The following is a 9,894-nucleotide window of genomic DNA, read 5'->3' as shown; positions in this document are numbered from 1 at the left end:
TTTGAATATATGAATAGTGTTGACAATTTTATTGAATTTGCAACGGCAAGTGTCAGTACAGTGGATCCCACCGATCGCATTAGGTTCCCCTGCATGATGTGTAAGAACAATCGATTTGTAGAACCTCATGGCGTTAGACATCACCTATACAGGAAGGGTTTTGTTAGTGGTTATCAGAATTGGATGCTTCATGGTGAAGAATTTTGGAACAATTTTGACGCACAGGTGAATGTAGTGCACGATAATCTATATGTGGATTTGATATTTGATGTCGCAAGACCAGAACTGGGTTCTGCTATGGATCATATTGATGTACCAACTAGGGTAGAGGAAGAATCAACAAATAATACAACTAGTAAATTTTATGATTTACTTAGAGATGCTGATGAGCCACTTTGGAATGGTTGTGAGAGTCACATTATCTTGTCTGCAGTTCTTCAACTACTGAATCTGAAGTTCGAGTTTAATTTGAGTCAATCATGTTTTGACCGCCTGTGCTCTATTATGATGAGTATGTTGCCCAAAGATGAGAAATTACCACAAAATTTTTATCATGCGAAGGTTATGGTCAACACTCTAGGTATGGGGTATCAAAAGATAGATGCTTGTCTAAATCATTGCATATTGTATTTTAAAGATTAAGAAAATAGCAGATCATGCCCGTCATGTGGGTATCCTCGGTTCAAGCCAAAGACAAGAGACAATGATAAAACGAGATCAAAAGAAGTGTCATACAAGTCGCTCTACTACTTCCTTCTCACCCCTAGATTGCAACGATTGTATATGTCTTTGAGAACAACTAAACATATGAGATGACATGCAAATAAAGTTCAACATGATGAAGACAAGATCACGCATCTTGTTGACGCAGAATTTTGAAAGCAATTTGATTGTACTCATCAAACCTTCACAATGAAAGTGAGAAATGTTAAGCTCGATTTATGTACAAATGAATTTAATCTATTTGGGGGTAGATCAACTTCATACTTGTGTTGGCCAGTATTTGTCACCCCATACAACATTCCTCCAAGCTTGTGTATCAAGCGTCAAAAACTTTTCTTGTCTCTATTGATCCCTGATCTGACCTCTCCGGGCCAAAATCTTGATGTATATTTAAGGCCATTGATTGATGAATTAAAAATATTGTGGGATGACGGTGTTCTCATGTACAATGTCTACAAAAAATAAAACTTCATATGAAGGCTTTTATTCTATGAACAATCAGTGACTTCCCTGCATATGATATGCTATCTGGTTGGAGCACACATGAGCGGTTGACATGTTCGTACTGCATGGAGGATACAAAATCTTTTAGATTGAAGCATGAAAGGAAGCCGTGCTGGTTTGATTGTCATCGTTGATTTCTACTCAGCGACCATCCGTTCCGACGATAAAAGAATGTGTTTCGAGCAGACACAACTGAAATAAAAGGTCCACCTATAAGGTTGTCTGACATAGAGATTTTAAGAAGATTGTGATACTTTCCATATGGACTGACAGAAGCCCATAGCCCAACGCCCTTCTTTGGATTTGGGAATGATCACAATTGGACAAAGAAGTCTATATTTTGGAAACTATCATATTGACTGACTTTATTGATACAACATAATTTCGATGTGATGCATGTGAAGAAAAATATATTTGATAATGTGTTCAATACGGTAATAAATGTCAAAGGGAAAATGAAGGATAATCCGAAGGTTCATATGAATTTAAAAGTAATATATAAAAGACCAGAATTGGAACTCAAATAGTACAATGGCAAAGTATTAAAACCAAAGGCAAGGTACATGCTTGGAACAGATCAAATAAAGCAGGTATGTCAATAGTTGAGACAATTGAGATTTCCAGATTGATATGTCTTTAACATTGCTCGGGCTGTGAAGATAGACGAGGGACAATTATATGGGTTAAAGAGTCATGATTGTCATGTCATTATGCAATGGTTGATACCCCTAACACTCTATGATATGTTAACCAAACCTATATGGGGGATATTATCCGAGTTGAGTAGATTTTTTAGAATATTGTGCGCATCGAAAGTCATAGTATCTGAGGTAAAGAATCTCAAGGATTCTGTCATCACTACTATTTGTCAGCTAGAAAAGATATTTCTGTCAGCATTTTTTTATGATATAGAACATGTGATCATACATTTGCCATATGAACTAAGAGTTGGTGGTCCTGTGCAATATCGGTGGATGTACCCATTTGAAAGATATATATTTTTTTCTTTAATGCTATTGAGAAATTTATTGTAATCCGAGATATATATTGTTGACAGATGCATATTTGACCTCAAAAAAAAGGTTCAGAATAAAGCAAGAGTAGAGGGCTCTATTTGTAAGGCATACACTTTAGAAGAGATTTCAAATTTCTAATCTATGTACTTTGAACCTCATATTCCAACACGTTACACATGCTCACCTCGTAATGATGATGGAGAACAATTTACTGTATCTGACAAACTATCGATATTTCAACCACTTGGGCATGCCTTTGGCAGTTGTCGGTCAAGACTCTTGGAAGATCGAGAGCAAGACGCAACATAAATCTATATCTTTTTTAATTGCTCAACGATCCACCCATACATCAAGTAAGTATACTTAATATGTAATATTAAGTTTTATACATGCGTACATGGTTCTGTAATATAAGTATTTGTTAAGTGTAGACGATTTGATCTGGAGTTGTGAAGAGAACTTCTATATCTCACTGATGCAGAAATACAGAAAGAACGTGAAAATAAGTTTGTAGTATGGTTGAAAGAGTTGGTAAGGACGATGACATACATTCTTTCCGTGTAAACAACAATAAATTACTTAATTGGTCGTGATCACAGTCATTGTTTATGCTTATAGGTCCGCCATGGTGATGTTAAAGATTAAGGAATATATGATTTTTAAAATGGTTCGACCAAAGTTGTGCAATGTTATAATGGCTACATCGTAAATGATTATCGATTCTATACAAAACACTACGGTATAAACAAGTCAATGATGAATAGTGGTGTGTGTGTCAAGGGTAGCAACTACGGTGAAAATGAATATGACTACTACGGTGTTATAGAAGAAATAATGGAGTTGACTTACTTAGGCATAAATAATAGGGTAATTTTATTCAAGTGTCATTGGTTTGATCCCGGAGCAACAAGAGTCAACAAAGTCTTAGGCATTGTGGAGGTGAATCATAAATCAAGGTTTGGAACATTTGAACCATTCATATTAGTCTCGCAAGCTCAACAAGTTTACTATACTTCATATCCGAGTACAAGGAAGTCAGATAGAAATGAATGGTGGGCAGTTTGCAAGGTGAAGTCTAAACTATACCCTGAGTATGATCAGTTACATAAAGACAAGTTAACTGAAGAGAGTGATTACTATCAATCAATTGATATGTATGACTTCTCTTATGGTCACGTTGTCGCACATGGTATGCATGTCATATCTTCATTGTCCGATGACACATGCATGAAAGAATGTGATCTAAATGATATACCAAGTGGATGGTCGCTCAATGAAGAAGAAGAAGAAGATGACGAAGAGGAGGAGAAAGAAGAAGAAAAATATGAAAGTCAAACAAGTGATGAGGAAACATTCTCGAGCTAGTGAAATACATATTATAATACAAACCTCTATGTGTTTGAATGTATTGCATGAAGTTATTTTCGATTTGATTATGTATCTTCAATATGTATAGAGTTATGATTTGAATGTATTGCAAGATTTGAATGTCTTGCATGAAGTTATTTTCGATTTGATTATGTATCTATGAAGATATAGAGTTGTGTAACTGATCCAATTGTATTGCAAATTAAGGATAAGTTATCCATGATTAACAAGTGATGTCATATCTTATGTTTTAATGTATTGCAATATTTGATGTGAATGATTTGAATGTATTGAAATGTATTGCAATAATTTGAATAATTTGAATGTATTGAAATATATTACAATGATTTGAAGGTATTGCAATATTTGAATGTATTTCATGAAGTTATTTTCGATTTGATTATGTATCTTCGATAGGTATAGAGTTATACTTTGAATGTATTGTAACGTGTTTGAATGATTTAAATGTATTGCAATATTTTAATATCTTGCATGAAGTTATTTTTGATTTGATTATGTATCCATAAAGATATAGAGTTGTGTAACTGATCCAATTGTATTGCAAGTTAAGGATAAGTTATCCATGATTAGCAAGTGATGTCATATCTTATGTTTTAATATATTGCAATATTTGATGTGAATGATTTGAATGTATTGAAATGATTTGAAGGTATTGCAATGTTTGAATATATTGCATGAAGTTGTTTTCGATTTGATTATGTATCTTCGATAGGTATAGAGTTATGATTTGAATATATTGTAACGTGTTTGAATGATTTGAATGTATTACAATATTTGAATGTTTTGCATGAAGTTATTTTCGATTTGATTATGTATCTATGAAGACATAGAGTTGTGTAACTGATCTAAATGTATTGCAAGTTAAGGATAAGTTATTCATGATTAGCAAGTAATGTCATATCTTATGTTTTAATGTATTGCAATATTTGATGTGAATGATTTGACTGTATTAAAATATATTGCACTGATTTGAATGATTTGAAGATATTGCAATGTTTGAATGTATTGCATGAAGTTATTTTCAATTTGATTATGTATCTTAGGTATAGAGTTATGATTTGAATGTATTGTAACCTATTTGAATGTATTGCAATATTTGAATATCCTGCATAAAGTTATTTTCGATTTGATTATATATCCATGAAGATATAGAGTTGTGTAATTGATCCAATTGTATTGCAAGTTAAGGATAAGTTATCCATGATTAGCAAATGATGTCATATCTTATATTTTAATATATTGCAATATTTGATGTGAATGATTTAAATGTATTAAAATGTATTGCAATGATTTGAAGGTATTGCAATGTTTAAATGTATTGCATGGAGTTATTTTTTATTTGATTATGTATCTTCGATAAGTATAGAGTTATGATTTGAATATATTATAACATGTTTGAATGATTTGAATGTATTGCAATATTTGAATGTCTTATATGAAGTTATTTTCGATTTGATTATGTATCCATGAAGATATAGAGTTGTGTAACTGATCTAATTGTATTGCAAGTTAAGGATAAGTTATCCATGATTAGCAAGTGATGTCATATCTTATGTTTTAATGTATTGCAATATTTGATGTGAATGATTTGAATGTATTGAAATGTATTGCAATAATTTGAATAATTTGAAGGTATTGCAATGTTTGAATGTATTGCATGGCATTTTTTATTTGTTAGAATATGGTTCGTGGAGGTCACAGTGGTCGAGCACCCAGTGGTAACCAATCTCAGCCTTCATCTTCATGGGCTGCTTCGATAGGTATATCATTTAACTAATTGTATACTTGATTAATTTAAATACGCATTGTGTGAATTTCTAACTCATTTTTCTATAGATGATGTTTTGTCTGCACATGACTCACGTACACCAGCTATTCGTATACGTCTAGAGATAATGCCGGATATAGGGTTTTCTTAGTCTCATACACGATGACTCATTCATATAGTGTATATCGATAATCGATATTTTATTTTCACTTATCATATACTTATCTTATAAATATTATATATTGGTAGTTAATATATGTGTATCAATTCATGTGCAGCGTGAGGTTTGACCCACAAGAAGTAATATGAGATATTAGGCAGTCACTAGTTCAACATCTACCATGATCGGTCGCTCAATGGAAAGAGTACTCGAATGAGGTGTTGGACGGATTGTGGTCCTCATTCATGGTATACAATCGTTTCTCATAGTTAATGTGTTTCATATTTAATTTTTTGTTATAATTATGTCTACTAACTTTTTGAAATTATTTGTAGGTTTCGAATTGCTTCGTGACTACGATGGAGGAGCAGGACACGAGGAAGGTATGGCAGAAGGTAGTTGTCAGTCGATTTGTAGACATGTTGCACAATATGAAGACTGCAGCAAGAAAAGCATCTGGCGAGATAGATGATCCACTGCAGTAGAAGGGTCATGACCCTCCTACTATCATGTCAGATTTTTGGGATGCAATGTGCGACAAGTGGGCAGAGCATGAATTTTAAAACCGCTCAGCGAAGGCTGCACAAAAACGAGCGTCAATGCCCGATGCCCATCTACACACAGGTTAATCTAGGACTTTTGGGAGCCATCTGAAAAAAAATGGTAACTCATCAATATATATATTGTCAAATTTATAAGTATTGTTGCATACCTGTTAAATAATTTTTTTATCATTTAACTTCGCAGGAAGCAGAAAAAGGAGGCATTGTGTCATACAAGGATGTGTTTATTGAAACACATAAACGTAAGACCATGGGAGAGTTCTTATCGGAGAAGGCAAGAACGACAACGGTATATATTTATTGTATTAATAAACACTGTAATATACAAGTTATCATAAATATTATAAGTCTTAATTATTAATCCACACAGTAATCATTACTTTGTAGGAGTCATACGAGCAACAGATGGTAGAGCGATATGGCGATGACTCCACTCAGCATCCGCCTTTTGATCCTACAACGTGGGTGACTACAACAGGTGAACTCAAAAAAGGTCATGTGTTCGGGTTTGGGAGTAATATGAACACCCCACCAGTCGTTGCCTCCTTCAGTCATGGCTCTTAGAGTTCTCCCGCCAGCATCAACTCCAAGCATCCGACTCACCCGCCTAATTCTTGGGATAGTGTTTGCCAACTTGTTAAGGACACAATACGTGACTATTTACATGAAGCAATTTCTGACGTTCTCTGTAATGAGTTGTGCAACTTTTTTCGGGACAGGGGAACTTCGTCTGCAGGTGCCTGTCAGGTATGAAAGTTTCATGTCATTTGTTTCATGTCGTTAGATTTTAAGCTAGTATATGCATGATTTCATCACATATGAGCATGATTTCATCACTATGAAAGTTTTTTACTGCCTTATAACACATATATGCATGATTTCATCACTATTAAAGTTTTTTTACTACATTAGAACACATATAAGCATAATTCCATCACTATAAAAGATTTTTCACTACCTTAGATCACATATATGCATGATTGAATCACTATTAGAGTTTTTTGACAACCTTAGAATACATATTTACATGATTGAATCATTATGATTTTTTTCCTATCGGCCTTAGAACACATCTGAATTCCATTAATATCCTTCACTTTATTACTAGCTAGACTATGTATAATTCACTCATGTTACTTTGATTGTCTTAACTTAAGTGCATTGCATATAATTTATTTTATTATATTTTGTTTATCAATACTAACCTTTCTTTTCTCTTCTTGGATGCTGGAGATAATCAGCGTAGAGGAGCTGAAGGGGCAGATCAAGATAATGAAGAAGATGACGCACAGAATCTTGGCGATGATTAGATTCATATATTGAATTTATTGTACCTTTTTGTTGTTTCAAAAGAAACTCTTTATAAATGTTCACTTGTAAATAATTAGAACTTGGCGAGGATTATAGTGGATCGATAAATTGTTTTAGTTGCTTTGTATATGTATTTTTTATACATAGGATATATAAATTGTATCACGAGAATTTTTTCTCGATATTTATATTTTAAACAAATTTTTTTATTTTTTATTTATTTTTTATGATGAATTAGCGACGGATTTTATCTGTCGCTAATTAGTATTGGCCTCCAATTTAGTGACGGATCAGGGGCAGATATTTAACCATCGCAAAACTAAATCAGCTAATGTTGTGCGATAAATTTTAATTCGTTGCAAATCTGTTGCTATAATAGCAACATAATTAGCGACGGATTCATATCTGTCGCAAACCCAAATCTCTGCAGATTAACGACGGTCTTGCGATGAATCATAGCATTTACTAATTCGTCACAATTTAGCGATGGAAGTAATAACAGATATATTTCGTCGCTAATTAGCGATTAAAAATTTATGATGAAAGTTAGCCGTCGCTAATCCGACGTTAAGCTCTACATCGATGGATTGGCGATGGATTGCGGTCGTCGCTAATCCACAGATTTATTGTAGTGAGTGTGGACCGGCAAGAGAGAGAGAGAGAGAGAGAGAGAGAGAGAACTTGGGGAAAATGCAAAGAGGCCATGCAAACAACGTTTCCCATCATGCACGATGGGTGCACAACACATGCAGCACCCGAAATGTCGAGGAGGCAAATGGTTGCCAGCTCTAGCAGGGAAGATGCCGGAGGATGAGGTGATGAATCTGGCTCAGAGAGGAGAGGCTTAGACACTGTGGATGATTACAGAAGACTACCAAAAAACCAAGGAGGCAAGAGTGAAGAAGCATGAACACAAACCTTACCTACGAGAAAGCCCGACGAAGAAGCACACAAGGCAAAATGAAGTGGGGAGGTTAAAATGAGGAACCAGGAACCGAGCAAGGCTAATGAAGGAGACCGTAAAAGGTCCGCCTACTTCGAGTAGAGTAAATTGTCAAATTCAGGTTTTTACGATGCTTAGGGAGCTGGCAGTGAATGCAAAATGATCACCTACGAAAGTTTAAAGGGCATAGCACATAAACCACCAATCTCCTCTTTTGGCAGGAATGCCATGAGCCCTTGAATTGAATGCTTGGACTCATCTGAAGTCTAGCCATCACCACCAACCACTGACCCATCCACCAGCTCAAAGAATGAAGGATAGAGAAGGGCACACACTGTCCACAACAGTACAAGAACCACATGACATATGAGCCTAACGAAAGCTGCACTGTCTGGGATAATAAGGGAGACATGATGTACACAGGCGACCTACATCTGAGGTAGCTCCAAAAAAAAGTGCCAAGGATTTAATGGATGTGGAGATTTTCATTTGTGCTGGTCCTTGGCAATATCCTGAAGCAACATTGCATTCAACCACCTAGAGTTACAAAAGTTAAGGCCCCAGAAAAGATGACCTAGCAGAGGAGCCACCATCCCCTCAACCCTTTTTCCTTAAATAAGTCAGTTCACAAAAACATGCATTATGAGACATTTTGCATTAGATATTGCCTCTAAGGGTTTAATTGACAAAATAGTTCAAATAACATGAAAATTTTATAGTTTTTATTATATATATATATATATATATATATATATATATATATATATATATTTTAATGTTTGTGATAAGGGGTAGGTGCCACTGTTGCATAGTGCAACAACTTTGAAAGATCATTTTAAATGTGTTTGTTGGCAAATCTATGTAATGAAATGGTGGTCTTCAACAAATGCACAAATAACTCACCAACAAGTGTCTATTGGAGACACTACAAGCATGACCCTTGAAAGGGTATAAAAGGAAGAATACTTGAAAAATAAATAATACTTTATTCATGAACAAAATGCTTAAGAAGCATTGTAGTTTACATTGAAGGGGTTCACCCCTATATATACAAAAAAGTGGAAGAGAGAGGAGAGCTCATTTTGAGCTCTCCAAAAGAGACGTTGGATTCCAACGTCTCTTAATATAGCTGTTGGACTACAGTCCAACAACATTTATTATTATAGCTATTGGACTATAGTCCAACAACATTTATTATAGTTGTTGGACTACAGTCCAACAGCTATTTGCACAGTCAAGTTCCAACAGGAACTTGATTGGATCAAATATCTAGTTTCTATTGAACTAGATGCTAAAAAAGAAAATAAAGAAGATTAGAAAAAGAAAATAATAAAAGAAAATATAATAATATTAAATAATATATATATATATATATATATATATATATATATATATATATTACAGTTTACATTTTAACACTCCCCTTCAAACTTACGGTACAATGAGCGAAAGTTTCTCTAAGAGGAAGTGAAATCTGGGAGCAGCGAGAGGCTTGGTGAAGAAGTCCGCTAATTGAT

This window comes from Nuphar pumila, chromosome 2 (assembly GCF_984573655.1).
Source record: "Nuphar pumila chromosome 2, dmNupPumi1.hap1.1, whole genome shotgun sequence".
NCBI classification, from domain to species: domain Eukaryota; kingdom Viridiplantae; phylum Streptophyta; class Magnoliopsida; order Nymphaeales; family Nymphaeaceae; genus Nuphar; species Nuphar pumila.
Note: the sequence above shows the minus strand (reverse complement) of the source record.